Consider the following 26,001-nt stretch of genomic DNA (forward strand, 5'->3'; position numbering starts at 1 on the left):
TTAAACACTGAAGGTCAGGAGATAAAATGTCAATAGACTTTACGTTATCACAAATGAGTTCAAATGTCCTTCACAGTTTACATGAGTTTTCTGTCAACTCCAATGCAATGTTATGTATTCTTCCAGAAAGACAGATGTACCATTACTATGAAATACGACTTATTTAAGATACAAGAGCTAGCAATATTCTTGGGGCCAAATACACCAAAGGAGAAGTTCATGTTTTAATGCCAGTTAACACATTAGTTCCCAAACATAAATATATCAGGGTAACTCACTGAGAACAGATAATCATAGATACATACCTCAGACAGCCACTGCTTTTATTCTTTCCTTCACTGAAGAAACCATAGCAATGAAAGAGTTATAAAACACTGAATGTGACAGTTGCTTGTTAAAATGGAGTCACACAGAGATAAACCGGTATTTGATTGTTATTTTAATAAATTCATAATCTAGATGCTTTACTCAGATAAGACATGAAATGGGATGTGCTGGATTCAGTGTAATTATTTCTATTGAAACAACCTGCTTATGGTTTTTGCTGCTATATCAGAGTCAATCCCTGCCATAAGAAGCCAATAGGAGATCTAATCTTGACTGCCTGTAAAAGGGAGGTACTTTACAACTATTGAGACAAAGGAAACAGCACCATTATTTCCACTGATGTTCAGTATTTTACATAACTTGTTTTATTAAGAGTAATGGTGACAATTTTGGGGAAAATTTAAAGCCAAATTAAATTTTTAGCCAATTTAATTTAAAGCCAAATTAAATATGACCAGAATTCATATTGTTTCATAACAAAGAATACAACAGCAAAACAGATACCAAAGGAAGATAGCAAAGTTCAATAGTGCATGAACTTTTATGGTGAAAGGACTGGTAATTGTGGCTGCTTCTTGCTATCAGGGGAAATAAGAACAGACTGGTCTTCCTTTCCCACACACTCACAGTCAGAAAGCCTGAGGAAGGTGCATAGCAGCACCCATACCAGACCACAGTACACAGATTAATAAAGGGTGATCTTTCTATCTTCAGTTAATAGGCGTATCCAGAGTAAAAAGTAGGAAGTAAAAAACACTCTGAGAGGACAATTCTTCATGAGTTTCTTCGAAGAATTAATTTATTTTCAACAGTTCCAGCATAGAAGCTCCCAGATAAAAGGAAAAATAATACTAGAAATAGGTTCATAAACTAAAAAAGTTCATTCACTAGTCACTTTTCTAGGAACTTTCATGCACGTAAGGCATTGGCTTGGCTAAGATCATTTCCAACAATACAAAAAAACATAGTTGTCTACAAGAAATTTTTAAAACATTATTTTTATCTCATTCCAAACAATGAGTCGTTTGGAAAATTTGCAGAAAATGCATTCAACACTTTAACAGTAAGAAATATTGGGAGCTACAGCATATTTTTCATGCATAATCTTCATACATCCAGGTCCTCACTTTAAATGTAAAACTCATTGTATAGGTGCAATAGATATATTTTTAATAAGGATGATTCTTTTACTCTAATTATTTTTTCTGCTTATTACACCAAAAAAGTCTCACTTGTTACTATTTCCGACATATTCACAGAACAGAATTTGAATTGAACCACTACAAATGTCCATATTTCTACTACTTTTCTGGAAACATTGCCTCAGAAACAATATGCAGAACTGCATGCTACAAATTTCTGAGACCACAATACCCTAAGATCTATTTTTGCATCTGACCTGCTTATATAATATACTGTGCTTCCACTGGAAGGTGGAAAAATATGCTAGGAAATATGTTCAATGTTGGGAAAACATATTGAAAGTTATGTAAAAAGTACAATAAAAATACCAAAATAAAATATGTCCAAGTCAATTAGCACCAGGGTTATTTTCTTTTTTTACTGCTGTTCAGAGGTAACCTTTTCATTCAAAAAGACTGCTAGTGCTTTCAGCTATGATAACCACAGTGTAATCAGCAGTTTCATCTTTAATTTCTTAATTCAAGGCTTAACATGAGGCATCAGATCTAGCAAATCAGCTCTTGAAATCCTTCTGCTGGACCTCAAGCTGAGACTGCCAGGATAAGCCCCCAAGAGGCCCCCTCCACTCCAGACTGGGCAGAGCAAAGAAGAAAACAAATGACAAGTAATCCATTCAGTCTTATTATTTGACCATACCAGTCCTGTAGCATGCCATCAAAAATTTAAATTATGGAAACACAGCAATCTACCCAACTTTTCACAGAACAGATAAAATAGAGATGCAGAATAATAATGGTGTCTCAAGGGGCAGAAGGAATTCAGATTTGACCTCTGGAGAAAATACGCAACTCCGCATCCAGGCTTGAGTCTAGAGAAATTTAGCAGACATCTTATATCCCTGTTGGTCTGTGTTTAAATAAATCTACCTCACTTTTGCATGTACATGCACAAGTACACACAAGAAAAATCTTTAGGAAGAAAATGATAGTTGACGTAGAGCAATAATGCTCTGGCAACACATTTTACAAAAGATGACAGGGAGCAAGCAGCACAACTAAGGGAAACCTCTGGAGAAGATGTCATGGGAAAATAAGAAAATATATTCAAAGAAAATGAGCTAATTAAGCCACTGGTATAACAAATACATTTGAATGAAAGTAGACTAGATCATAAACTTACGGGTGTTGTCAAGGTACGGTAAGGATGAAAGAAAAAGCCTCTGTGACTATGGAGGGCTGAGTTGTGTGATCAGTTGAAGAGAACAATATGAATTCAAAATAAAAAATGCTCCAGGAAAAAAAAAAAAAGGGACATACAAAGAGAAGAAAGGAGAAGATATTGGAAAAAAAAAAAGTAAGAATTGTATGTAGTCTAAAAATAGCAAAAACTTCTACAAAATTAAAACTATGAGGAGGAAAAACACAGTGACTTTTTCTAAGGGGGTCAAATGCTCAAGCAATGCCAAGTGCTGAGAGTCTGTCAGTCTTACCGCAAGAAAAAATTTACCATATACATAGTTTAAATTCCAAACATTGCAGCACAAAGCTGTTACACCTCTCACACTACAACAACAATATAATAACTGACTGTGAAGAGGCTGGAAAGTAAAAAACACTAAAAATGGACAAATTAAATTTTAAAATATGCTTGGACAGCAACTAAATACCATACTAAGGCTTAAAACTAATGGGAAAAAACAAATGCTGTGTTAGAAAAACAGATTTATTTTATAATGCGTGCACTCCCATAGAGGACACTGAGCACTGTCAGAGCCCTGCTAGTGACCTGGGACATGTCATAATTTCAGGCTTAGCACCTGAAACAAATCTTATTGCATGACTAACTTCTATGCTTTCGAGAACAAAACACAAGTTTAACTTCAGTTTTTGCTAAATATAAAATACACTTACCATAAACTGTTGATAAATAGGTGCTAATTGCTACTTACCTGCAAAACAAATAAAACAAACAATGAGTTACTTAAACATGTAATATACTAGCTAGGAGAGTGGTATCATTTAGGTGACTTGTTTAATCATTCCTATGATAAAAAAAAAGGAATGAACCAAGGATTTATTAAAAAGGGAACTCAAATTACAAGTTTATTAAAAAGGGAACTCAAATTACAAGTTTCACTGTGATGGACTGTGCAAAGTTCAGTCTCAGCAAAATTGCCATATGACTTGAATTTCACTGTCCCCAAGGAGGTGGTGAGACCCCTGAGCCAAAGCTCTTTGCCCAAGGACCTGTTTGCTTTGCTTCTCAGCATTGCTTCTCTTCCATGTAAGATAAGCCTCTGTAATACAGGAAACATGCTCCTTAAGATGTACACTCTCTAGCAACTTTATTTTCTGGGCTAAATGCATTTTCACAAAATTAAAGAAATTGCTGAGTTCAGTATTATTTGAAATAAAAATATCAAACAAGGAGATAAATAAATGGATAATCCATGCTTCATTGGATCAATCGTACAATTAAATTGTTCTCAATAATGACAACGGTAGACACCACAGCTTATTACAGCAGTCACTCTGTTATTGTGGTACTTGCTCACAGACACAACAGACTGAGCTTAATGGAGTTAATAGGTTGTTCATCTAAACCCAAAGTTCATAGAAAATTGTCTGAATACTCTTTAGAATCTGGCATCCTTGGCACTGCTATATCAAATGTCGTGCTATTTTTTTATTTTTTTTTTGATTTAAGGAATAAAATAGTATGAAGATACCACAAAGGTTTTGAATATACCTACAGGCCACACATGTACTAAATTCACATTTCTGCAACGTATACACAGTGTCCAAAGACTAAATTCACAAACCCACTCTGCATTCACATTGAGGTCCTGGCAGCTTCCACAACAGACAAGACTGACTAGTGGACAAGAAAAGCATTTAGAAATATCAACTGTCACAGTTCACCATGGCAAAAAAAAAGTTCACCAAAAAAAATAATAATAATCAAAACCAAAACATATTTTGGGAAGAAATAAAAATTGGAAAACAAAACAAACAACAAACCACTGGGGTGAAGACAGAAGCGGCAGTGCAGCCTTAAAAATTGCAAGACATTCACCCAGGTAGCTTTGCCATCGATTATTCCTGGATTCTAGTTGATTAACTTAGGCTGATTCTTATTAAATGCATTTCATCTCTGCTCAAAATTCAAAACAGCTCTTATGTGCAGTCTAAATAGGTCTGGAAGAGGCTCATAGATATGTTCTACTTTTAAGTCAAATTTGTTAGTCAACCATGACAAGAAGTTCTATAAGGCAATCTTTAGATTTCTGACTATAAGCCTAACAGTTATATTTTCATATCCAGAACTCCCCAGTGATGTATATAATGCAATATACTACTCACAATATTATGACACACTTTAATTATCTCCATGGATGCCAGAAACAATTTTGACCACTGTGATAGACTGGGTACAATCCAAAAGAAACAAAACCAGTATAGATATAAATATATATATATATTCTATATTTATATAGTGCACTATATGGAGATTGCACTGACAAGAACTTGAAAGAAGCCAAGGAGAGCTGGAGCTGGGGAAAGGATGATGCCAATTTAATCTTGAAGACTGACAGCTCTGCTTGGGACAAGGAAAGCTGAGCGGATGCTGTACAGCAAGGGAAAATCACTGTGGAGGAAGAGAAGCTGCAGGAGTAAGATATTAAAAATAAATATGGAACTTGAGGGCAAGTTTAATGTAAAAATGCTAAAAATGTGGCTTTTGTACTTGTTTTTCAAACTATTACCACAATCATTTTGGTCCCCTTGAGCTAAGTCTCTCGGCAGACATTAAAACAGTTGTAAATGGTAATTAGTATTCAGAAACGTACTTCAGCACGGGAAACAGAAACGTGCCCTGAGGGGTTCAGCCTCGCTGCTCTGGGACAAGCTCAGCCCCAACACCATCCCTGGGCAAACGGCATCCCAATGCCCCATGCCCCCATGGCTCCAGGGGCTGCAGACATCACTGGTGCCCGCTCCAGCACGAATGCACCCCTGGGAAGTATAGGAAGACCAGGAAAGGTGCTGGCAAGTGACGGTAAAGGCCCTGAGTGTCACAGTCACGTAGGACTGCAGCCTATGTCACAGGGTGAGAAGAGGGTCTTCTGGGAAACAGGAAAATTTTGAATTTTTCATTGAATTCACAAACCAATCAGAGGGCAGGAAAATGTCCTACAAAAAGCCAGGAGTCTTCCTTATCTGCTTCAACCTCTCCAATTTGAGCAAGTTCAGGAAACTATTGTTATCTTCCAGGAGATCTGACTGGTGTTTCCACAGGGCCTTTGCTTACATGCTGTTTATAAGTAACCATGCTCCAAGTCACACTGCTTTAAGGAAGCACCAAACTCTTCAAATATTACATTTCTTCTCCAAAAGAAAGCTGAATGGCAGTTCTGAATCTATTCCTACTCAGCACACAAACAACCAAGTAGATGTGACATGGCTTCGCAGCCTTCACAGACCTGCCATTTTATAGCACCTCACATCTTCTTCCCTCATGCACATTGGACAAGCTCTGCTCAAAGCTGGCCACAGAAACATGTCCAGGATCTGACCCTAAGAACTGGTTTGTACAAAAATTCCATTTCTGTAACAGCTGCTGCCAACATACGATGACAATAAAAAGGCACCAACAGTGCAACCTCATGCCATGCCCTTAAGGATCACTTTCAACAGCTGGCTTGAATCCTGCCATGCACATTTCCCTCCAGGAAGCAGAAATATAATAATCTCAATGATTTATAGAGAGAAGTTGAAAAGCATTCACCAACCTCAGGAAATCAGCAAAAGTTCTATTTTTAGTAGGTTTAGAGAATGAGGGAAAAACAACAGAGACACTGTAGGTGTTGTGTTGGCTTGCTTTCTGAAGCCGTTTATTCATGGAATGGCTAGCTCATTGTATGAGCCTCCAGGATAGCTGAAAGAGGCTACACAATGTAGCAAGGATGTGCTTTTGGTCAACAGGCTTTAACTCACTTGTCAGCTGCAAGGAATGAGAATGTTTCCCTAAGTTTTTAACAGGTATGGCAAAGCCACACTGCTACAGACTGCTAGGTCCCCAGTTTCCAGGCTTTTATACATGCACATTAATCACATTAACAATGTCAATGTCTGCTGAGATATTAAGTAAAAAAGATTTTGCTATTTGCACAATAACCAGGAAAGCTTTTACTATATAGGGTAAGGAGCACCTCTATGGCTCTCTCTCAAGATTCCCAGTCTTCTACTGTAAATCTGCAACATGTAGACTTGACCAAAAATCTTATTAATCCTAACACCCTCCTTTGAGCCCAGAGCTCAGTGTTCTCTCATTACCTGAGCATTTATCATAACAATTCACTTTTTTTTTTTCCCTAAAAATCCTTACTTTTTTTTAACTGATAGAGCAAAATCCTATCATTCTTAGTCAAACAGGTGAAAAATAATACACTTAGTTTTGCTAGACCAACGACTGCAGATTTTGGCCTCAAATTCAGAAGCTGACTAGGGAAATTCCTCCTGCCAACAGATCTTTAAGTAACGCTTTGCATTACATGTCTAGCTTAACCTCGGTAAATTCTCATGTGTATTTCAACATTTTTTTCTGATGATAAAAACTCAGTTGATTAGCTTTAGAAAATCTGCATCTCTTCCCTATAAACAGGCTCCCCTCCTTCATGTCAAAAGTCATCAGTGTGAAGATGGAAGCAGATACATGAAAGCTGAAGCACAGTTGATCCTCTTGCTCCCACCTTTTCCCAGTACACCAATGCAACAACTCCAGATTTCATTTTTGAAAACACTCCTTCCTCCATGCATCAAACACTTGTTCACGTTACTACCTGAAAAAACACTTAGGAGCAGTTACAATAGTAGCTGTGATCATATGCAAAATTACATTACAAGAAATTGATGAAAGTTTTGTTCCAGAAGTTGTCAAATCTGTATGGATTTATCCAGTCTGTGCTTTAGATAAAGTCATGCATCCCAACAAATAATTTCAGAACCAAAATCGTTGATGGAGTTGAAAGTCTGTGCTTCAGCCAAAAGATGAGAGTTGAAATGCAGCAGCTATGCCATTATTTTTAGTTTTGCACATTAATAAAATCTCACTGTGATGCAAACTACAATAATGCTGAGCTTTGCTAGGCAAAATCTGATCTCAACCAAAACAACAACAAGCACTCATTTAACCCAAGCTGCAGTTCCATTAATTCAATGTAAATACACCTAAGGATCAATCTAGTTAAAAGATATTTTTTTTAATCTAAAAACTTAGAGACTGCAGTCACTTCCAGTGACTGACCTTGATGCAAACATCAGTTGATTATCTGTCAGACATCCCCCTTTAGAGCAGGCAGATTTTGTTTCTCTTTTAGCACAGTATGCCTTTCCAAACCACTGTTTGTGTGCCATCTCTCATCAGCACGGTTATTTTCTACTGTCTGCTTTTGACTTTTAAATGCTGAAAATGAATCGATTCTATTGATAACTACCTTAATACTCTCTTGTTCAAAAGAAAACAAAAATCTCATAAATACCCTTTAATATTTGTGTTTTTTCTTAATTTGGACTCCCATGTCACTCATTGCCTCTCATCTATTTTTTCTTATTGGTGTTTTTATATTACATCTAAGCCCACTCTTTGTTATTGATACATTTATCACTAACTTATTTCACATGAAAATACCTTTCTGTTTCACCCACGTCCTCACAGTGCTCTAACCCATTTGTCATCACAAAATACATACGTTTTAAAATTAAACTACAGAAATGCTATAACTGAGAACTTCAAATCATGACTTCAGAAACACAAATACCAGAACCAACTCTCAGCTAGAACTCAATTTAATTTAGTTTGTGTTAGAACCAGGGTACCTAAAACAAAATTCTTAACAGAATTAAGAAGCGCTAACTCAACTTTTAGTTTAATGATTTGGTTTAAACTGTTTATAAGGGCATACAATGCTGCCAAATTAAACATACAATTAAAAAAAAATCATTCAACATTCTACCAAAATGATTACTTTTGTTTAGTCATGGAAAAATACTATGACTGCCCAAGGATAAGAAAGACCTGGGTTTGAAAGCACAGGGTCCCAGGGTAAGAGAGCCCACGTCATAAAATCTCTTTCACAAATGTTTCCTGCCAAGGACAACCGTATTTTTATCTTGCATTTCCTCAGCAGAAATCCATAAGCAAAGCTCATGCCCAGTCAAGCTGGCATATTGGCAAAGCCCCTGGTCTAATGTGCATCCACTGCACCTGTGGTTTCCATACACACAGTAAATCAGGCATTTCCATGATGCGTTGAATCTTCCCACATGCACATGAGCCAAGGCCAAAGCACAGCATGCAGGCACTGGGAAGCACCATGGATTTGCCAAGCAAACTGCACACATGCAGTTCATCCTGACCATGCACTCAGGAAATGCTCATGCATGCAACTGCATGTCAGACACAACCAAAATGCAAGCTTGCTCACTACCACCTGCCCCAAAATGCCAGGCAAATTTCTCCTGAACAGAATGTCTGACCTGAAAAGCCAAACAGCATACTCAGAAAAAAGCTACCACGGTAGAGCACCAAGTCAGAGTCAATTAGGTTTTGTTCCTCTTTCACATATTTTTACAACTGCTCTTACTGAACCTTGCTCAAAAGCCCCACTACTGGCATGTTCAAAATCTTTTTCTAAGTAACAGTTTTCATCTACCCCTTCCCACCTATACTTAATGGTGTTAATACACTTACAGAGAATGGTCAGATGCCTTTCAAAATCTTCATTTGACCTATCTGAACAAATCAAGCACTCTTACTCCTCCCTATTCCACATAATCAATCACTTTCATACCCCTTCTTTTTTGACCTGAGTTTTCATTTCTTTTGCTGATAATTTAGCCACTGCTAGCTAATAATTAAGAACACACAAACAAATCAGTATTTCATTAAACATATTTGCTACCAATAATCATGTGCTAGCTTGTTTAGAATGAATGGATAGACATCATCCACTTTTTCTACATCCACCTCTGATGTTACCGTGCTTGTTTCCAGTCTGGGATGTAGACTGTCTTTATTCTCATGTTCAGCATCACAGACACAGACACACAGACACAGACACAGATTTCTAGGTTGGAAGAGACCTCAAGATCATCGAGTCCAACCTCCGACCTAACACTAAGTACTCCACTAAACCATATCGCTAAGCTCTACATCTAAACGTCTTTTAAAGACCTCCAGGGATGGTGACTCCGCCACCTCCCTGGGCAGCCCGTTCCAATGCTTAATAACCCTTTCGGTAAAGAAGTACTTCCTAACATCCAACCTAAAACTCCCCTGTTGCAACTTTCGCCCATTCCCTCTCATCCTGTCACCAGACACGTGGGAGAACAGACCAACCCCCACCTCACTACAGCCTCCTTTAAGGTAACTGTAGAGAGCGATAAGGTCGCCCCTGAGCCTCCTCTTCTCCAGGCTGAACAAGCCCAGCTCCCTCAGCTGCTCCTCGTAAGACTTGTTCTCCAGACCCCTCACCAGCTTGGTCGCCCTTCTCTGGACTCGCTCGAGCACGTCCATGTCCTTCCTGTAGCGAGGGGCCCAAAACTGAACACAGTACTCAAGGTGCGGCCTCACCAGAGCCGAGTACAGGGGGACAATCACTTCCCTAGACCTGCTGGCCACACTGCTTCTTATACAGGCCAGGATGCTGCTGGCCTTCTTGGCCACCTGAGCACACTGCTGGCTCATATTCAGCCGACTATCAACCAATACTCCCAGGTCCTTCTCTGCCAGGCAGCTTTCCAGCCACTCATCTCCCAGCCTGTAGCTCTGCTTGGGGTTGTTGCGCCCCAGGTGCAGGACCCGGCACTTGTCCTTGTTGAACTTCATACAGTTGACCTCAGCCCATCGGTCCAGCCTATCCAGATCCTCCTGCAGAGCCTTCCTGCCCTCGAGCAGATCGACACACGCACTTAGCTTGGTGTCATCTGCAAACTTACTGAGGGTGCACTGGACGCCGATCGATAAAGATATTAAAGAGGACTGGCCCCAGTACCGAGCCCTGGGGGACACCACTTGTGACCAGCCTCCAACTGGATTTGACTCCATTCACCACAACTCTCTGGGCCCGGCTATCCAGCCAGTTTCTAACCCAGCGAAGCGTACGCCAGTCCAAGCCCCGAGCAGCCAGTTTCTTGAGGAGAATGTTGTGGGGAACGGTGTCAAAAGCCTTACTGAGGTCAAGGTAAACCACATCCACAGCCCTTCCCTCATCCACCAAGCGCGTCACTTTGTCATAGAAGGAGATCAGGTTCGTCAAGCAGGACCTGCTTTTCATAAACCCATGCTGACTGGGCCTGATCGCCTGCTTGCCCTGCAAGTGCCGCGTGATGACACTCAAGATAATCTGCTCCATGAGCTTTCCTGGCACTGAGGTCAAACTGACAGGCCTATAGTTCCCCGGGTCTGCCCTCCGGCCCTTCTTATAGATGGGCATCACATTGGCTAGCCGCCAGTCAACTGGGACCTCCCCCGATAGCCAGGACTGCCGATAAATGATGGAAAGCGGCTCGGCCAGCTCCTCCGCCAGTTCTTTCAGTACCCTCGGGTGGATCCCATCCGGCCCCATCGACTTGCGCACATCCAAGCTCCTTAGCAGGTCACCAACCATTTCCTCATGAATAGCGAAGGCCACATCCTGCTCCCCATCCCCTTCCACCAGCTCAGGGCACTGGGTATCCAGAGAACAACCGGTATTGCCACTAAAGACTGAGGCAAAGGCGGCATTAAGCACCTCAGCCTTTTCCTCATCCTTAGTAACTAGGTTTCCCCTCGCATCCAGTAAAGGATGGAGATTCTCCTTAGTCCTCCGTTTCGCATTGATATATTTGTAAAAGGATTTTTTGTTGTCTTTAACGGCAGCAGCCAGGTTGAGCTCCAGATGAGCTTTGGCCTTTCTAATTTTCTCCCTGCACAGCCTCGCTACATCCTTATAGTCCTCTTGAGTAGCCCGCCCTCTTTTCCAAAGATTATAAACCCTCCTTTTTCTGTTAAGCACAAGCCGCAACTCTCTGTTGAGCCAGGCCGGTCTTCTTCCACGCCGGCTCGTCTTTGGGCACGTGGGGACGGACCGCTCCTGTGCCGTTAAGATTTCCTTCTTGAGGAGCGCCCAGCCTTCCTGGACTCCTCTGCCCTTCAGAACCGCCTCCCAAGGGACTCGGCCAACCAGCGTCCTGAACAGCTCAAAGTCAGCCCTCCGGAAGTCCAATACAGCAGTTTTACTGGTCCCCTTCCTGGCCTCGCCAAGAATAGAGAACTCTACCATTTCGTGGTCACTCTGTCCAAGACAGTTTCCGACCACCACATCTCCCACCAGTCCTTCTCTGTTTGTGAAGAGAAGGTCTAGCGGGGCACCACCCCTGGTAGGTTCACTGACCAGCTGCGTCAGAAAGCTATCTCCCACGCTCTCCAGAAACCTCCTAGACTGCTTTCTCTGTGCCGTGTTGTGTTTCCAGGATATATCCGGGAAGTTGAAGTCCCCCACGAGGACAAGCGCCAACGATTTTGCAACTTCTGTCAGTTGCCTATAAAACTCCTCATCCATCTCCTCATCCTGGTTCGGCGGTCTATAACAGACCTCGACCAGGACGCTAGCCTTGCCGGCCTTCCCGCGGATCCTAACCCACAGGGATTCAACCTTATCATTCCCAGCCTGGAGTTCCACAACATCAAAAAATTCTCTAATGTAGAGAGCCACGCCACCACCCCCTCTGTGCTGCCTGTCCCTCCTGAAGAGCCGATAGCCAGGCATTGCAGCACTCCAGTCGTGGGAGCGGTCCCACCACGTCTCCGTGATGGCAACCAAGTCGTAGCCTGACAGTCTTTACTAAAACCTATAGTTCAATATTGGTCATTATTTTGATTATTGGACTAATCTAATCCTAACCCACTTATTGACAGAGTAGTTCTGTGTCTTCTTTAGTTGTTCATTCACTGTTGTTATTGCTATACATGAGGTACTCTTCAAATTTCTTCTGTAAGATTTAAACTACTTTGGTAATTTCATTTTATTCTTGTATTCCCTGTCTTTGACAAGAAAACTGTATTTTCCATTTGCTGTCAGCTTTTTGTCAAAATCTTAACATCTGTTTTAGAGGTGATCATTCATCCACGTAGATCTGGATTCTTTCACCTTTTCTTTCCAAGCAAGACTTCCAGGTTTCTACAGGTTTTGCAGCCCTGACCTATAGAAGTCTAGTACTACTCTGTATTCAGGTCCTGAGCTCATCATTGTAGCTATTGGCATAAATAAGATTCCTTAAACTTTATATTTTCAATATTAGAAAATAAAACAAATTACAGACCTGCTGTTTTTTCACCCGATCATTTAATTTAGATAGTATTACAGGTAGGCTGTTCCCAAACATCATTCCAGCATGCCTAAGTCTGGTCTAAAAAAGCACTGTCCCCTGCTGGCACAGGGGCTATTAAGTAAAGAAATCTCTTATATACAGGCATAATTGGGCTCAACCATCATTCCCCTATGTATATTTGACAACTAATACAGCATGGCTGTTGTGCACGTCATTATGCGGCTGTGAATTAGAGTCACATTCAAAGAATATACAATTACATATTCATTTTGCAGTATTTACGATGCAATGTATGAACACAGGTGCTTGCTGAGCAATGATGAATGATGAGACTAACAACAAGACATCTTCACTCAGTAATGTAAATAATTCAGCTCCCGTTTGCTCTTCAGAAGCGCTGAGGATCGACACCTTTAAGCTGCAAATGCTTAACTCTATCAGCTGTCAGGTGCATGTCTCCCCTCAACAAACTGCAGGATAAAGGCTTAAATTACTTCTGTTCAATTCATCACATTTTAGCCAACGTAGAAGCCTGCAGTCTGTTAACAGCATGATAAAATTGACAATCCCCTACCCTACTTTGCAGTAGTTTACAAAGTAGCTGCTGGTTTCTTCTGCTCTCAGCTCTTTCCAAGCACACTTCCATCAGCTGGGAGAGCTTGCCCTCAAACCGTGCTTTCTGCTGTCACCCTAACCTGACTCAAACCCTTCAGTATTTTCACCTGCCTTTATTCTCATCTGTTAATCTCACATTCAGTTGCTCCTGGTTCTTGCAAATCCTGAAAACACACATTTTTTTAATATCTGAGATACAGCTATTTGAAGTCATGCTGCCAAAATAGATGTACATATTTCTAACTTGAGGCAAAAGGATAACTTTAGCATTTTAAAAGTAAGCCAAGCACAAGGCAGGCAGCACTTTCCTGCTGACAAGCATGTAAGAAAATGTAGCAGACATGCACTTTTGAAACACAGGTGGTCTTCTGTTCCTGCCAGTGCAATGCCAGTGGTAGTTCCAGATGTAGGAGAAACACCACCCTTGCCCCCTGGAGATTAAAAAAAAAAAAGGGGGGGGGGGGGGTTGCTGCAATGACACAGCACCAGAGGAAGCCTGGAGCAAGCTGGCACCATCAACAAAGTTGGAAGTGAGCCAGAGACAAATTACGGCCTGGGCTTTTTGGAGCTGTCTGAAATCAAAGCTGCTCTCCCCCTTTGGTCTGAATGCCACAGGAAAAGGATGAATGGGAGAGAGTAAATGCCGGGTATAGCCTTCATTACACATGCAAAAGGGTACAAATTACAATCCCTTGAGCATAAAGAGGCAAAGCAAGGTTCACAATACCACATAATATTAAGCCACATTATGAAAATGACTGTTTATGTTGGTTCTTTAATGTTTGTATAAGGCTGGGAACATGCAAAGTGCTAAGTATGAGCACAGGCATGGTCTCTCCACTTTGATATGTTCACACCAAAATAAAATACACTTCAATCATAACAACTATTAATTAATACTTAATACTGGTATTAATGACGTTGGCACAAAAGTATAAAAGCAAACAAATTTCCTGAAGCCTCAATGACTGAAGGCCTTGTCAGTACGAGGAGGACTGGAAGCTCATACAGCAAGAGCTGGATGATCTGGAGGGGTAATAGAAATGGGATGAAATTTAATAGCAGTGTGCAAGGTCATAAGCTTCGAAACATAACAAGACTTTGTTATAAACTCCAAAGCTGTCAGCTGGAGAAGCTATGTAGGAGACAGTACATTTGTAGAATATGGGCTGTCTGTAAATCATCGGTGTGATACAGCCACGAAAAGAGTAAACTCATCAGGTGATGTATCCTCAGGAGAGCAAAGGAAGATTAATTTCCATGGGTAAAGGCCCCTTTGAAAGCTCCTCCTCTGAAATGTTATGCACAGTGCCAGCCATGTTCCAGAAAGAGTCCTTCAAATTAGAATAGAGCCAGAAATATACTTCAAAAATTATCAAGATAACATTCTAATTAAACCGGACTAAACCTCCTCACCTTCAGTGTAGCAAGATCAGGACAGGAAGGATCATACTGCTCTCTGATCATTTACCAAGCGAATTTAACAGTCCAAAGGAAGAACTTAAGCTAAAAGACACACAAATACAAATGTAGGAACAAAATACTAAAAAAAAAAAAAAGTCTCATAGTTGTAAAAATGTCTCAATGTTGTGAAAATGCCTTCCCATAAGATTCTCGTCATCTTAGATAGGGTTTGAAAAGTTCATATAGGAAGATAATGGTCAGGGGAGTTAACCCGATGAAATAGGACTGCATTTACAGTAGGAAAACCACACTAAATATATGCTACGCATTATCACCAGATTATTATCCAGTTTTTTTCTCTGCAGCAAGCATCCACCGAAACCTTTTAGCATTTCTGAATAGCAGTAGCAAGTTTTTTTCCCCTCTGTTTCTTGCAAAAGTGCCAATAGCTTCTTGAGTTACATACTAGCACCGTAATGGCACATTGCTCCAACACCTGAAGGTACGGCTGACAGCTCGTCTCCTGCTGTGCCCCACACAAGCTTTCTGCAACACAGGAAGTGGGATGTGCCTGTTCTGCCTTGCTCCAGCTGCCTCCTCTCAGCTCACTGTTATTATTTTTTGTAATTTATAAAACAGTATGGTGTATTCCTTCAAGTCTGTGCTATCACACTTCTCTAGCCTACAAATAATGCAATGTGCCACCTGGAAGAAATACATCATTTGCACCGCTCCTTCCACCTAGGTATCATTGCAGACACAACCCTTTCCATCAAACAAGACCAAAAGTTTTAAAGCAATCCTGACCTTAGCCTTGTGCCACAGTAATTGCTGAGGGATTATGACACACATTCAGAGAGAACAAGCAAATACAATGCAAATCAGGCAGTCAAAAAATCAACCCTGTGAAAGACACAAAACCAGCAACAAGAAAAGGAGGCTTGACAAATGATATAGATGAGTCAGCAGAGAATATTTTAGGGAAAGAGTTAAAAGTGAACATGAAATAGAGTAGAAGAAAAGCACGTTCCTGATCTCAAGTTTTAAAAGCACCAAAGACTCACGACTCTTCAGAGGTCTCCTCATGCCTTACTTGAAGGAAGCTAAAAACAACTCATTAATGGTGCTAAGGAAGTTGAAATTTATTCCGTCATTTTCCTTGACAGGACCCCTGCATTTCAGAAACAGCTGCCTGAAAAGGATAGCCAAATGGCTGGGAGCTCCAGCAGGACCCAGAATGGACAGATAGTAGAAAGGGCAGAAAACTGGTGAAATTCAAAGGGCAGAAGATCAAGGCCTTGCCTGAGAGGAACATGGCTTCAGTCCACAGGCTATCAAATAGTGAAGGAGTTTTGGGAGAGAGCTATTTGCTATTGAAGTTTTTAATTTAATTTGATTAAAATTGGTAAGCATTTAAACAGAAAAAAAAAAAGTGTTCTTGTTTCTTCAGACAATACTAAAAGCTAAAATGTTTCTACGGTCCTAAACCAGAATGTCTTAGAATACTAATTTTGACAGACTTCGCCTCAAGCTGGAATTGCATAAAATTTCAAAACGTGTGGATTTCCTGGGGAATGGAAATTCTAGTTTCCATTCAGCTCTCTCAGGCATCACCAACACCTCAATTTGGTCTCTACTGTCAAAACAGTGTGTTGAGACAGTCAGTATTCAGCTACCAAAACTCAAATCATACATGGATGAAAATCAAGAGCATTTTGGATTGTCCCCACACCTAAGTTTTATGTATTTTCTTTAAGTGGGCTCACAGCTTTCCTGTCTTTCATTGAGAAAATTTATGCATTTATTGTATAACTAAAGGCAGCCACTGACCTCTTCTTCTATTGCATCTTACCAGGACGCCTTTCTTTTGCAACCTAGAAGCAAAGGGTCCCTTCTTAAAATCTAGGTGCCTTGATGCTAAGCCTTGGATGTAAATGAACAAAAACACATTTGCAGAACACAACTCTTAAGTGGAATCAATTTCTCCTGATGCTGCATCTACTACCTAAACTTCCCTTCACTTCTCTAGCAGCATCAGACTCAAGCCTAGCGCTAAAGGCTGCATCTAGTTCATAATTAAAGCAATCAAATCTTTGATTTCTCTTGTTCCTGCCAATAAAGCACCAAAGGTCTGTCTTTTTCACCTGTTGTAGGAAAACCACTTAAACATTCCAAAGGCCTTAACATTTTCGGTATAAAAGAGCTCCAAAAAAAAAAAAAGTACAAGAAAAACAATTTCCCCAATACTTTAAGGTTTCCACATTAAAATGAGTCTTTGACAATGACTCTGCATTAGAAAAATGAAATCGTTGCCAACATGAAAAGTACACTTAGATCACAATTAGAATTAATGAGCTTGCTTTTCACCTTCATCTCCCCCTTCCTCAATGCTTTCCTCCCCCTCCCAAAGAAATGAGCTGTGTTCCTAATAAAGTGCTTGAAAGGAAGGCTGGGAAATTTAATAATAAAAAGCTCTCTGAAATTAAGTTTCTGGCAGTGCTTTAAAAAAAGAAAATGTTATTACTTGGTCCTTTGCTTTTCCCCAAAGCAAATTTCAGTCCTTTGAGGACAGCACAAATATAAAGCAGATAATTTACAAACCTTTTATTCGGCAATTTGCCTGGTCCAAATAAGCAACTATAATAGGAATTGCCAACTGAATGTTTTAAAGATTCTGGTATAGGAAGAGAAACTGCATATTGCAGAAGAAGAAAGTCTCTGTCTAAACTATCAGATACTAGACTTTCAACAGAGAAAAAATTGTTGAACATGTTAATTTTTACAGGAAATAAAAGAGAGCGTTAAGAACTGAAAATCCAACCATAATTGTTGGAGTTATTGTATAATAAGTTCCCTAATCTCAGCTCTTTCACATTTGCTGTATTGAAGATGATGAATTTTTTGATTGAGAAAAATCTCAAGTTGCACAGGCATCAGAACCAGAAAACTGGCTCTGACATCCATTTTGCAATATATATGTTGCCTTTCTGACAACAACAAAACATTCAGATGAGATCAAAGGTAAAAATTCTGACCCATTTTTCACATGCTGAGAAAATTGTATTGGAAATTCTGTTTTTAAAGTGGCTGGGATTTTTGAAAGTCTTTGAATTATTCCTAAACATCTTCTTCTGAATTTAGTAGAAGAAATGATGGATGAATATTTTTTCTTCAAACACCACTTCACATAAAACTCAAGACTGAGATTATACAAGTGAAACTACAGAATACAGATTTTTAAAAGAAGTTATGTATGTCAGAACTTTAGATTTTAAATTCAGGCATCACTTCAACCTTAATTAACAGATTATTTATTTGACGTAATCATTAATGCAAAACAATATTGTTTTATTCTTTTATTTTAGCTGTAAATCTTCTAATCATATTCTGTACACAAAGCTGAGCAATGAAATATGTATAAGTAGCGTTACTGAAATATTCCATATAATCAATTTCCATCTTGACTTCTCTCTCACATACAGAGTTGTGAAAAACACACACAAAAGATTTTATCTGTGAAACTATCTCTAGTAGTAACGTTAAATGAAGGAATCTGTGAAGGCTTATAGAAACCTCTTTTTCAGCCCCAGGAAATGTCAGAGATCTACAGGATAACTCCTAAATAGAAGATTTTTGCATGTAGATGTAGGTGCTCCCTCTGATAAAAGGCAGGGTTGTGCCTTTAAGGGGTTAAAATATTCCACATAATAAAATCAGTTTTTACCCTGGGTAGATGTACCTCAAGCTGTTTTCTTCTCATGAATGGGAATTGTATGTTTATACCAGGAGCAAAAAAGAGCTCTATGGAAACTAACAAAGTGTGTAATCCTTGGATGAATTAGAAAAGCCAGAATCCATAAGCAAGTCTGTGTAAGAAGGATTCCCAAGTGGAGAATCTCATCTTGAATGATACTACTTTTCAGAGATCAAAGAGGAGTAGGGAGATTATCCTTCTACATCTTATTCCTGCCTCGTGTAAAGTGAAGCGGCCTTTTAAAAAAAACAACGCCCAAACACGTAGCTTATGGATCCACTACCATGCCGAGCAGATCCATAGGAAGAGAAAACTGTCTTGACATGCAAAACAGCACAATTAGCACTCTGGCTCTGCTGGGAGGAGAGCTGCTCTGCTCCTGAGGAGGAATCATTCGCAGCTTTTAGCACTAGGAGGAAATACACAGGTTTTCTGCCACCTTCCTGAACAGTAATTAACTGGAAACTTCAGCTTTACTCAGCAGGTTTTTCTCTCCTTAAAATGGCAGAAAATGGTTGCTCTAGCTTCAGAGTGAATTGTGAAGTCAATAACAAAACACAAACTCAGTCATCACACAGTGGGCTCCTTATTCCTGGAGCCTTCTTTAGCTGTGCACCACAGGACTGATGGGGAAGCTTTCGCTGATGAAGAGGAGCAGGGTCTTCGCTTCATTAACTGGCTGAATCTCACTCTGACAAGACACGCTGCTCTACTGTACGTCATCTGCTTTGGCATCAAAGTAGTAGTGTGGGAGAAGTGGTACTTTCTCTTACCGCATTACTTGAAAAGTTATTGAGAGGAGGCAAGCACGGCAAGCCCCTGAGGGCATGGCAACAACAGCCGAGATACAGATTGACAGCAATGCCTCCCAGCCTGGAGGTTGGGACACAACCACAAAGCAGACCATGCATCCAAGAGCCCAGAGGACATCTACGTCCAGGGTCTTTTGGTGTAAATACGTGCCAGTGCCACCACGTAGGGCACCTCTGCACCTTTCCAGCACTGCTGTCTTACAGAGTTATGTATGGAATACAATCATACCATGCTTTAGGTTGGAAGGTTTAGGTTGGAAGGGACCTCAAAGATCATCTAATTCCAACCCAAGTATAAATTGCAGACTTTAGACTAACCTGGAAAATTAACTCCTCTAGTGAGTGAGTGAGGATGGGATTGCAGGGGACTCCCAGTTCTGCCCTCACTGCACCACCACCACTCCTCTGACCTCTGCAGAGGAACAGAAATTACACAGGCAGGGCAACAAAGGGCTGGGGAGTTGTTTTGTTTTGTTTTCCCCAAGGGAAAGAAGATGACAGAGGCGATGGAAGCTCCTTGTCAATATTTTTATTGTCTGTTCACTTCTCTCTCTCTTCTGGCTTGGGGCATTTCATTGCTTACGATGCCTGAGGTCTCCCACATGTCCCCACAGTGCACACAAGAAGTTGTGGGAGGGACCACCTTCCCCCATGGACATCTGCACCTCACAGCTCAGCAGGGCTCTCCTTCCCTGCAATTCATCGTCCTTGTCCCCATCATGAGGTGGGAACACTCCTGCCTGAGCACCGTGTCTGCAGTGAAATAAATCCAGCACTGCTCCCGCTGCACGCCTGGGAGCTGTCATGCCTGGGAGCTTTCCTACCACACCTACCGGAGCCTTCCTGGTTCCTCACACACCAGCACCTCAGAGGATTATGCTGCTGCTAGTTCAAGCAATGATCCCGAGTTTCTGGGTAAGCAGAACTGCAACACTTCAGGGTCGAAGGGAATTTTAAGCAGCCGGGCACTCCATGTCACTCCTTAGAGACATGGTGGTGAAGTTTCATGTTGTAAATTCTGGTACTGATGTGTAAGGGGGGAAAAAAAAACACCTCTCACAGGCAATTAGGTGATGAGACTGTCTCCCACTCTGGGCAGACTGCTTTGAAATATTTATGACTGCTTTTAAACACAGTTTAGTGATAGAGAAACTTGTTTTTCAGTTTTTAAAACAATCTACTTAAGTTTTAAATGCAAATGAATTCCCCATCCATTCCAGTGCTCAGAAAACATTTGTGTCTTGATAGACATAATTGCACAGTGGTAAGAGCAGTTTCCCATTTATTGTTTATTTATATTTAATACATATTTAATACATGCTGATCTTAACTTCTCCCTCCCTTCCAATGACTAAGTTTTCTTTATAATTACATCAATATCGTCTCTATTATGGAGCAGTTGGACATAAATTATTTTGTTCCCAATAGATGGATTGCATAAATAACTTTCGTTTTGCTAAGATCACAAAAAAGATTTTGAATGTCTGTTAAAGAGTGAAGCAAGAGCCCTAGCATGTATCCCTCTTAAATCCTACATGAGCTGTCAAAATTCTGATTCTTTAGCTCAGTCAGCTAAAAAAAAAAAACACCACATTTTTCTATTCATGCTTTTCCTTACATGTAACCCAAGATGGCATTCTGTCAGACAGAGACAGCTGGCAGCAAGGTTGCCTGTCTCAGCTTTGCAGATATTTGTAGCTGCCAGCTATCTGGAACAGCCCCCAGTCTTGTCTCACAGCAAGTCAGGTTGTGCACCCAGCTGGCACCAAGCCACAGTCATCATGGCAAACCATAAAATGCTCTGAAGAAGAAACAGATTTTCACAGAAATAAATAAAGATACCCTGGACTGTGAAGATGAAGAAAAAAGTACAGGGTTCTCAGAATGAAAACCTCTTCAAGAAGTTCTCTCTCTTGCCATGGATTTCAGAAATCATCTGTTTATCTGGTTTGGGTTCAGTTCTCCTCTCAATGCAAACGTTACCAGCCTGCAGCTGAGACAGCTGGCTAATCTACTCCTGTTTTCCTCATTAAATTAAGAGAATTTATACAGGGTCCTTGAACTATTACCTGATTTCAGAAAGATAACTTTTAAATAACAGCTTCTTTAGGACACTCAGAACTGTACAGGACTCTGAGTGAAAATGATTTCAAAGTAATGTATTTTGGAGGGAACACTTACAACTAATATGATGGTTTGCTGAAGTCCTAATTAGCTTTTTACCTTGTTAACACACAATAAGGACATGCAGAAATTACTATTGGCATAATGATTAATCAGTCTACTTGGCAACAGTTGGGGTGAAGAAAATACAAGCTGATGAAAACACCCTCGCCAGCATGCCCAGCAGTGAGCTCCAGGGCAGCCCGAAGCAGGGACTTGGTAGCAGCAGGCAGCACCTTGTTTTTACCATGACCAAGCCAAGCCACAAAGACTTCACAGGGTCTGCAGAGAAATTCATACTGGCCATGAGAATTTGATGCACCACCACGTGGGCACAGGAACAGGGAAAGAAGTGCTGTACTATTGTCAGCATTGAGCATCATGGTTTTAACAAGCACTTTATGCATTACTGGCAAAGCCACAAGCAATTTGAGCAGGCCTTCACCAAAATGATATTATCAAAATAGAGGCAGGAATTACATAGGCATCAAAGAGCATGAAGTTATTCAGAAAACAAAGGAAACTCAGGGCAGAGAGTCACAGGAACTGCAGAGCTGATGGATAAGGAAGAGAGAACTCAGTGTGAAAACAAAATTCAAATTCTTGTCCTAATATTTGGCCAAATTTGGAGCAGCAGCTGCTGACACTTGCAACACAAGGGAATATTATTTTTAAAGACCAAACTTCCAAAAGTATACAACTGTTCTTAAGAATTTCCACTGTTTTGCAATGTATAAATCAGAATTACAAATCAGATTTGCTGTTAGTACCACAGATAGTTGTTTTCATGGGCTGTCAAACTCTGCATCTCTACACTTACTGTTTTTACACACGTCACCTGTCTCAAAAGAAACCAGCTTGAAAACTTCAGAGAGTAAAATGAAACATAAAACAGCACGTTATGAAAATGCCTAACAAAATGTTGGTGATAAACCCCTTTTGCTTGTTGCTTAAGAGATGGCAGCAGCTGTCACATGGTCTGAACCTGGTGAAGAATCACTTCTTTACTAGAAAGCTCATCAGCAATGTCATTCTTTGAACATCAGCATTGTTTGGTAGTTACTTAGTCTAAAATCCCCAAATTCTGACTTAGCCTAGCAATGAGAGTAAGCAGGAAAAATACATGACAAAGACATTAACACTCATTTGAAAAAAATACTTTGAACTGGAGGCAGAATCTCGAGTTGTGTCATGATTTTGGTACCTAATAAGTTCTCTAATATTAGAATGCTAGCTAACATGGCTTGTTTGCTTTTGCCGGTTGGGCTCCACTTGTCTTTACTCTTTAGCTTTTTTGAGCTTTACTTTTGAGCTCCACTAGCTCCTTTACTACAGGTAATAGTAATAAGTTTCAGTGTTCCTCCATCATCTTTTCAGCCAATGTATTTTCAGTATAATGCTCAGAATCCTCCCTATGTTGATGCCCATTTTTGGGGAGTATGAGGTAGGGACAATTTCCTCTGACCAAGGAGACACATTCCATAAATCCCCCTTTGCCCTCCAGTCTCAAACACTGTTGCACACCCACCCGGCCTTTCCCTCTTTCACTCAAGGAAAAAGTCCAGACTTCACTAGATCTAATGCTGCTAACTGAACATTTAAGACACTTGTAGCAATAGAACCAGACTATTCAACATACCCCACAAAACTTTTCTTGAATCGTTTCTTCCACTCCCTCAACTGAGCAATAGACAGGAGTGCAAGACAGGTTGAAGATTTATTTTTTTCAGGAACTACTACCGATGTTTAAATTGCCCGTGATGTTCTCCCTACTGCATGTAATGTTTTAGCTGCTGTAATTGTTTCCTGATCATACTTTTTTCACAACATACTGCCACAGTGGTACTTCACAAGAGGCTCTGCAGTTGCAGCTCCATTTTGCACATGCATCACATGCCAGCAATCGTGGGCAGTGCATACAGGACTAGATGAACAGATCCATGTCTTTACACTCACCTGCTGTGCAGATTTCTTTCCCTGCAGGGTGAATTTTATGAAGTAACACTGAGGCCAGGCCAAAACAAAACTGCATTGCAACACTCCCGCATAGCAAATGAAAAAAGCTAAATGTATCTGTAACTTCCAAGACGCAAATGAAGCGTTGCATTTAGTTTGGAGCTTTCACATTATTTTCACTACATTGTGTGTCCTTAAACCTTAAAGGATCCTAAAACTACTCTGACTCCAAAAATCTTAAAGGATTAGTAAACATCGCAGCAGTCCTACCTTGCCTAAACTGAAATGAGCATTTACTGAAAGGGTTGTTAGGCATTGGAATAGGCTGCCCAGGGAAGCGGTTCAGTCACCATCCCTGGAGGTCTTTAGAAGACGTTTAGATGTTGAGCTTAGGGATATGGCTTAGTGGAGGACTTGTTAGTGTTATGTCAGAGGTTGGACTTGGTGATCTTGGAGGTCTCTTCCAACCTAGATGATTCTGTGATTGTTTTTCAAGTTTTCTAACTGATCTCTGTTGAGAAAGATATGATCTTAGTTATAAAAAGATACAGAATGACACAAAATGAGAGATTCCTTAGTCCCACACTGTTTGACATTTACAAAATTAGCCAGATGTAAAAGAAAAAAAATAATGACCTTGAAGGTAATTAAGCTCATAGAGTTATTAAACTAGGTCTCAGTGAAGAATGGTAATACCCTCATTACTTCCTAACACCACAAAATAGTCAAAGTTCAGAATGCAGTCCCAAAATCCTCTGTAGCCTGTTTCTATTTAAACTGCTCAGTGTTTATGAGCTGCCTAACTGCCCAACCTTCAACACACTGCTTGCTTCAAAACTCAACAGGGGACTGGGGCATGAAGCAGCTTAACCTCCACCTGGCCTGGATGGAAGCTGTACCAGAAACAATCTTGCCACTGGATTTTATTTTATTTTTTTTTAAACAAATTCCCAGAAAGGCATCAGGAAACATCCTGGATTCATTACAAAGAGCAGACAACATACAGCAGGGCTGCCCTCAGTGCAGTAGTTCTCAGCTGTTCTATGTCTGTGTCTGCATTTTTGAGGCCAGACCAGGATCTAATCTGCCCAGTTCCCAAAAGGTCATGAAGGAACAGCAGCTGCAGTATAACCCACTTAGGCAATCAAAAAATTCAGATTTTTTCCGTTTTCCTTGAAAAGGAAACAAGTAAAGAAACCCACCAAAAATCACAAGGATTTTTGTGTGAGTAATAAAGCTGAGATTCCTGTTATTTGGCTATTGATTCATAATGGTTCACTCAGACAACATTTTCAAGGTTTCTTCTGAATCGTAAAGGCCAAATATTTGCACAAAGCAAGAGAAAGAGAAAGAGAAAGTTGAACCTGCCTGTCACTGACAGGAGACAATCCTTGGCTCTGTATTTTATTACCACCGTGCAGGGATGAGCCACACACATTTCTGGCTCAGAAACGTCCCACATGGCTTGCACAAGACAGGGGTGTGAGAAACTGGACACTAAATATCTAAGAACTCTCAATAAACTGAGAATTGGCAGCAATGACACTTTATTGCAGCTGACAGCATAACCCTAGAGACAGAGAGCAAATTGCTGAAGACACTAGAGTGGTAAGCAGGGCACGCTGAAGGCATTTTATATAGTCACTCTATGTGGAAGGGCAAAAATAAATCAGTAAGTAGAAAAATCTCCCCTGGATGAGAACTTCTCTCTTGGCCCTGAACCAGCCCACATGCTAGTCTAGTTTTTATTGCATAGCTACAAAACATACATACCAAATGAGTTGACAAAAATTTGCTTCTCATTTTGGTAGGAAGCTCAAAATAGTATCAGATGATGTTTTCTTCTCAATATTCATTAATGCTCAGCCTGTCTTAAAAACAGAATATGCAAACTTAATAATGATCCTGTGTAAGGTTTCTGTGGCAATGGTTTTGTAGCAGGGTGCTGCAGGGATGACCTTTGTGAGCAGAGCCCAGCAGCTACGCCATGTTAGGTAAGACACCTCCAGCCAGCTCCAAAAGGGACCTGCTGCTGGCTAGAGATAAGCCAGGGAGCGATGCTGTTTGCGCCTCTGGGAGAGAAGGTTTAAGAAAGGGAAAAGCCTGCTGTGCAACAACAGCTGGGACAGTGCAGAGTGACAACCACCCCTGCAGACCCCAAGGTCAGTGCAGCAGGAAGGCAGGAGGTGCTCCAGGCAGGCAGCAGCAGTTCCCCTGCGGCCTGTGGAGAGGCCCCTGGTGGAGCAGGCTGTCCCCCTGCAGCCCGTGGGTCCCACATGGAGCAGATTTCCATGCTGCAGCCTGTGGAGAGGAGCCCACGCAGGAGCAGGGGGGTCTGGGGGGAGCTGCCGGCCATGGGGGACCTGTGCTGGAGCAGTTTGCTCCTGGGGGATGGACCCCGTGGTACAGAGCCATGTGGGAGCAGCTCTTGAAGAGCTGCTGCCTGTGGGCAGAC

General features: G+C 40.8%; 1 protein-coding gene across 6 annotated transcripts in view; it reads right to left on the minus strand.

Moving 5' to 3' along the window:
• SMYD3 (SET and MYND domain containing 3) overlaps window positions 1-26,001 on the minus strand; it is a 387,798-nt gene that overhangs the window by 199,375 nt on the left and 162,422 nt on the right. The window contains exon 1 of one of the 6 annotated variants that reach the window (XM_050710157.1): window positions 2,650-2,744. The exons of the other annotated variants lie outside the window; for them this stretch is intronic. The gene's annotated coding sequence lies outside the window, so the exon portion shown is untranslated. Of the gene's footprint in view, window positions 1-2,649; window positions 2,745-26,001 lie in introns of those variants that run through there. 6 annotated transcript variants of the gene reach the window in all.

The sequence above is a fragment of the Cygnus atratus genome, chromosome 3 (assembly GCF_013377495.2).
Source record: "Cygnus atratus isolate AKBS03 ecotype Queensland, Australia chromosome 3, CAtr_DNAZoo_HiC_assembly, whole genome shotgun sequence".
In the NCBI taxonomy this organism is placed as follows: Eukaryota; Metazoa; Chordata; class Aves; order Anseriformes; family Anatidae; genus Cygnus; species Cygnus atratus.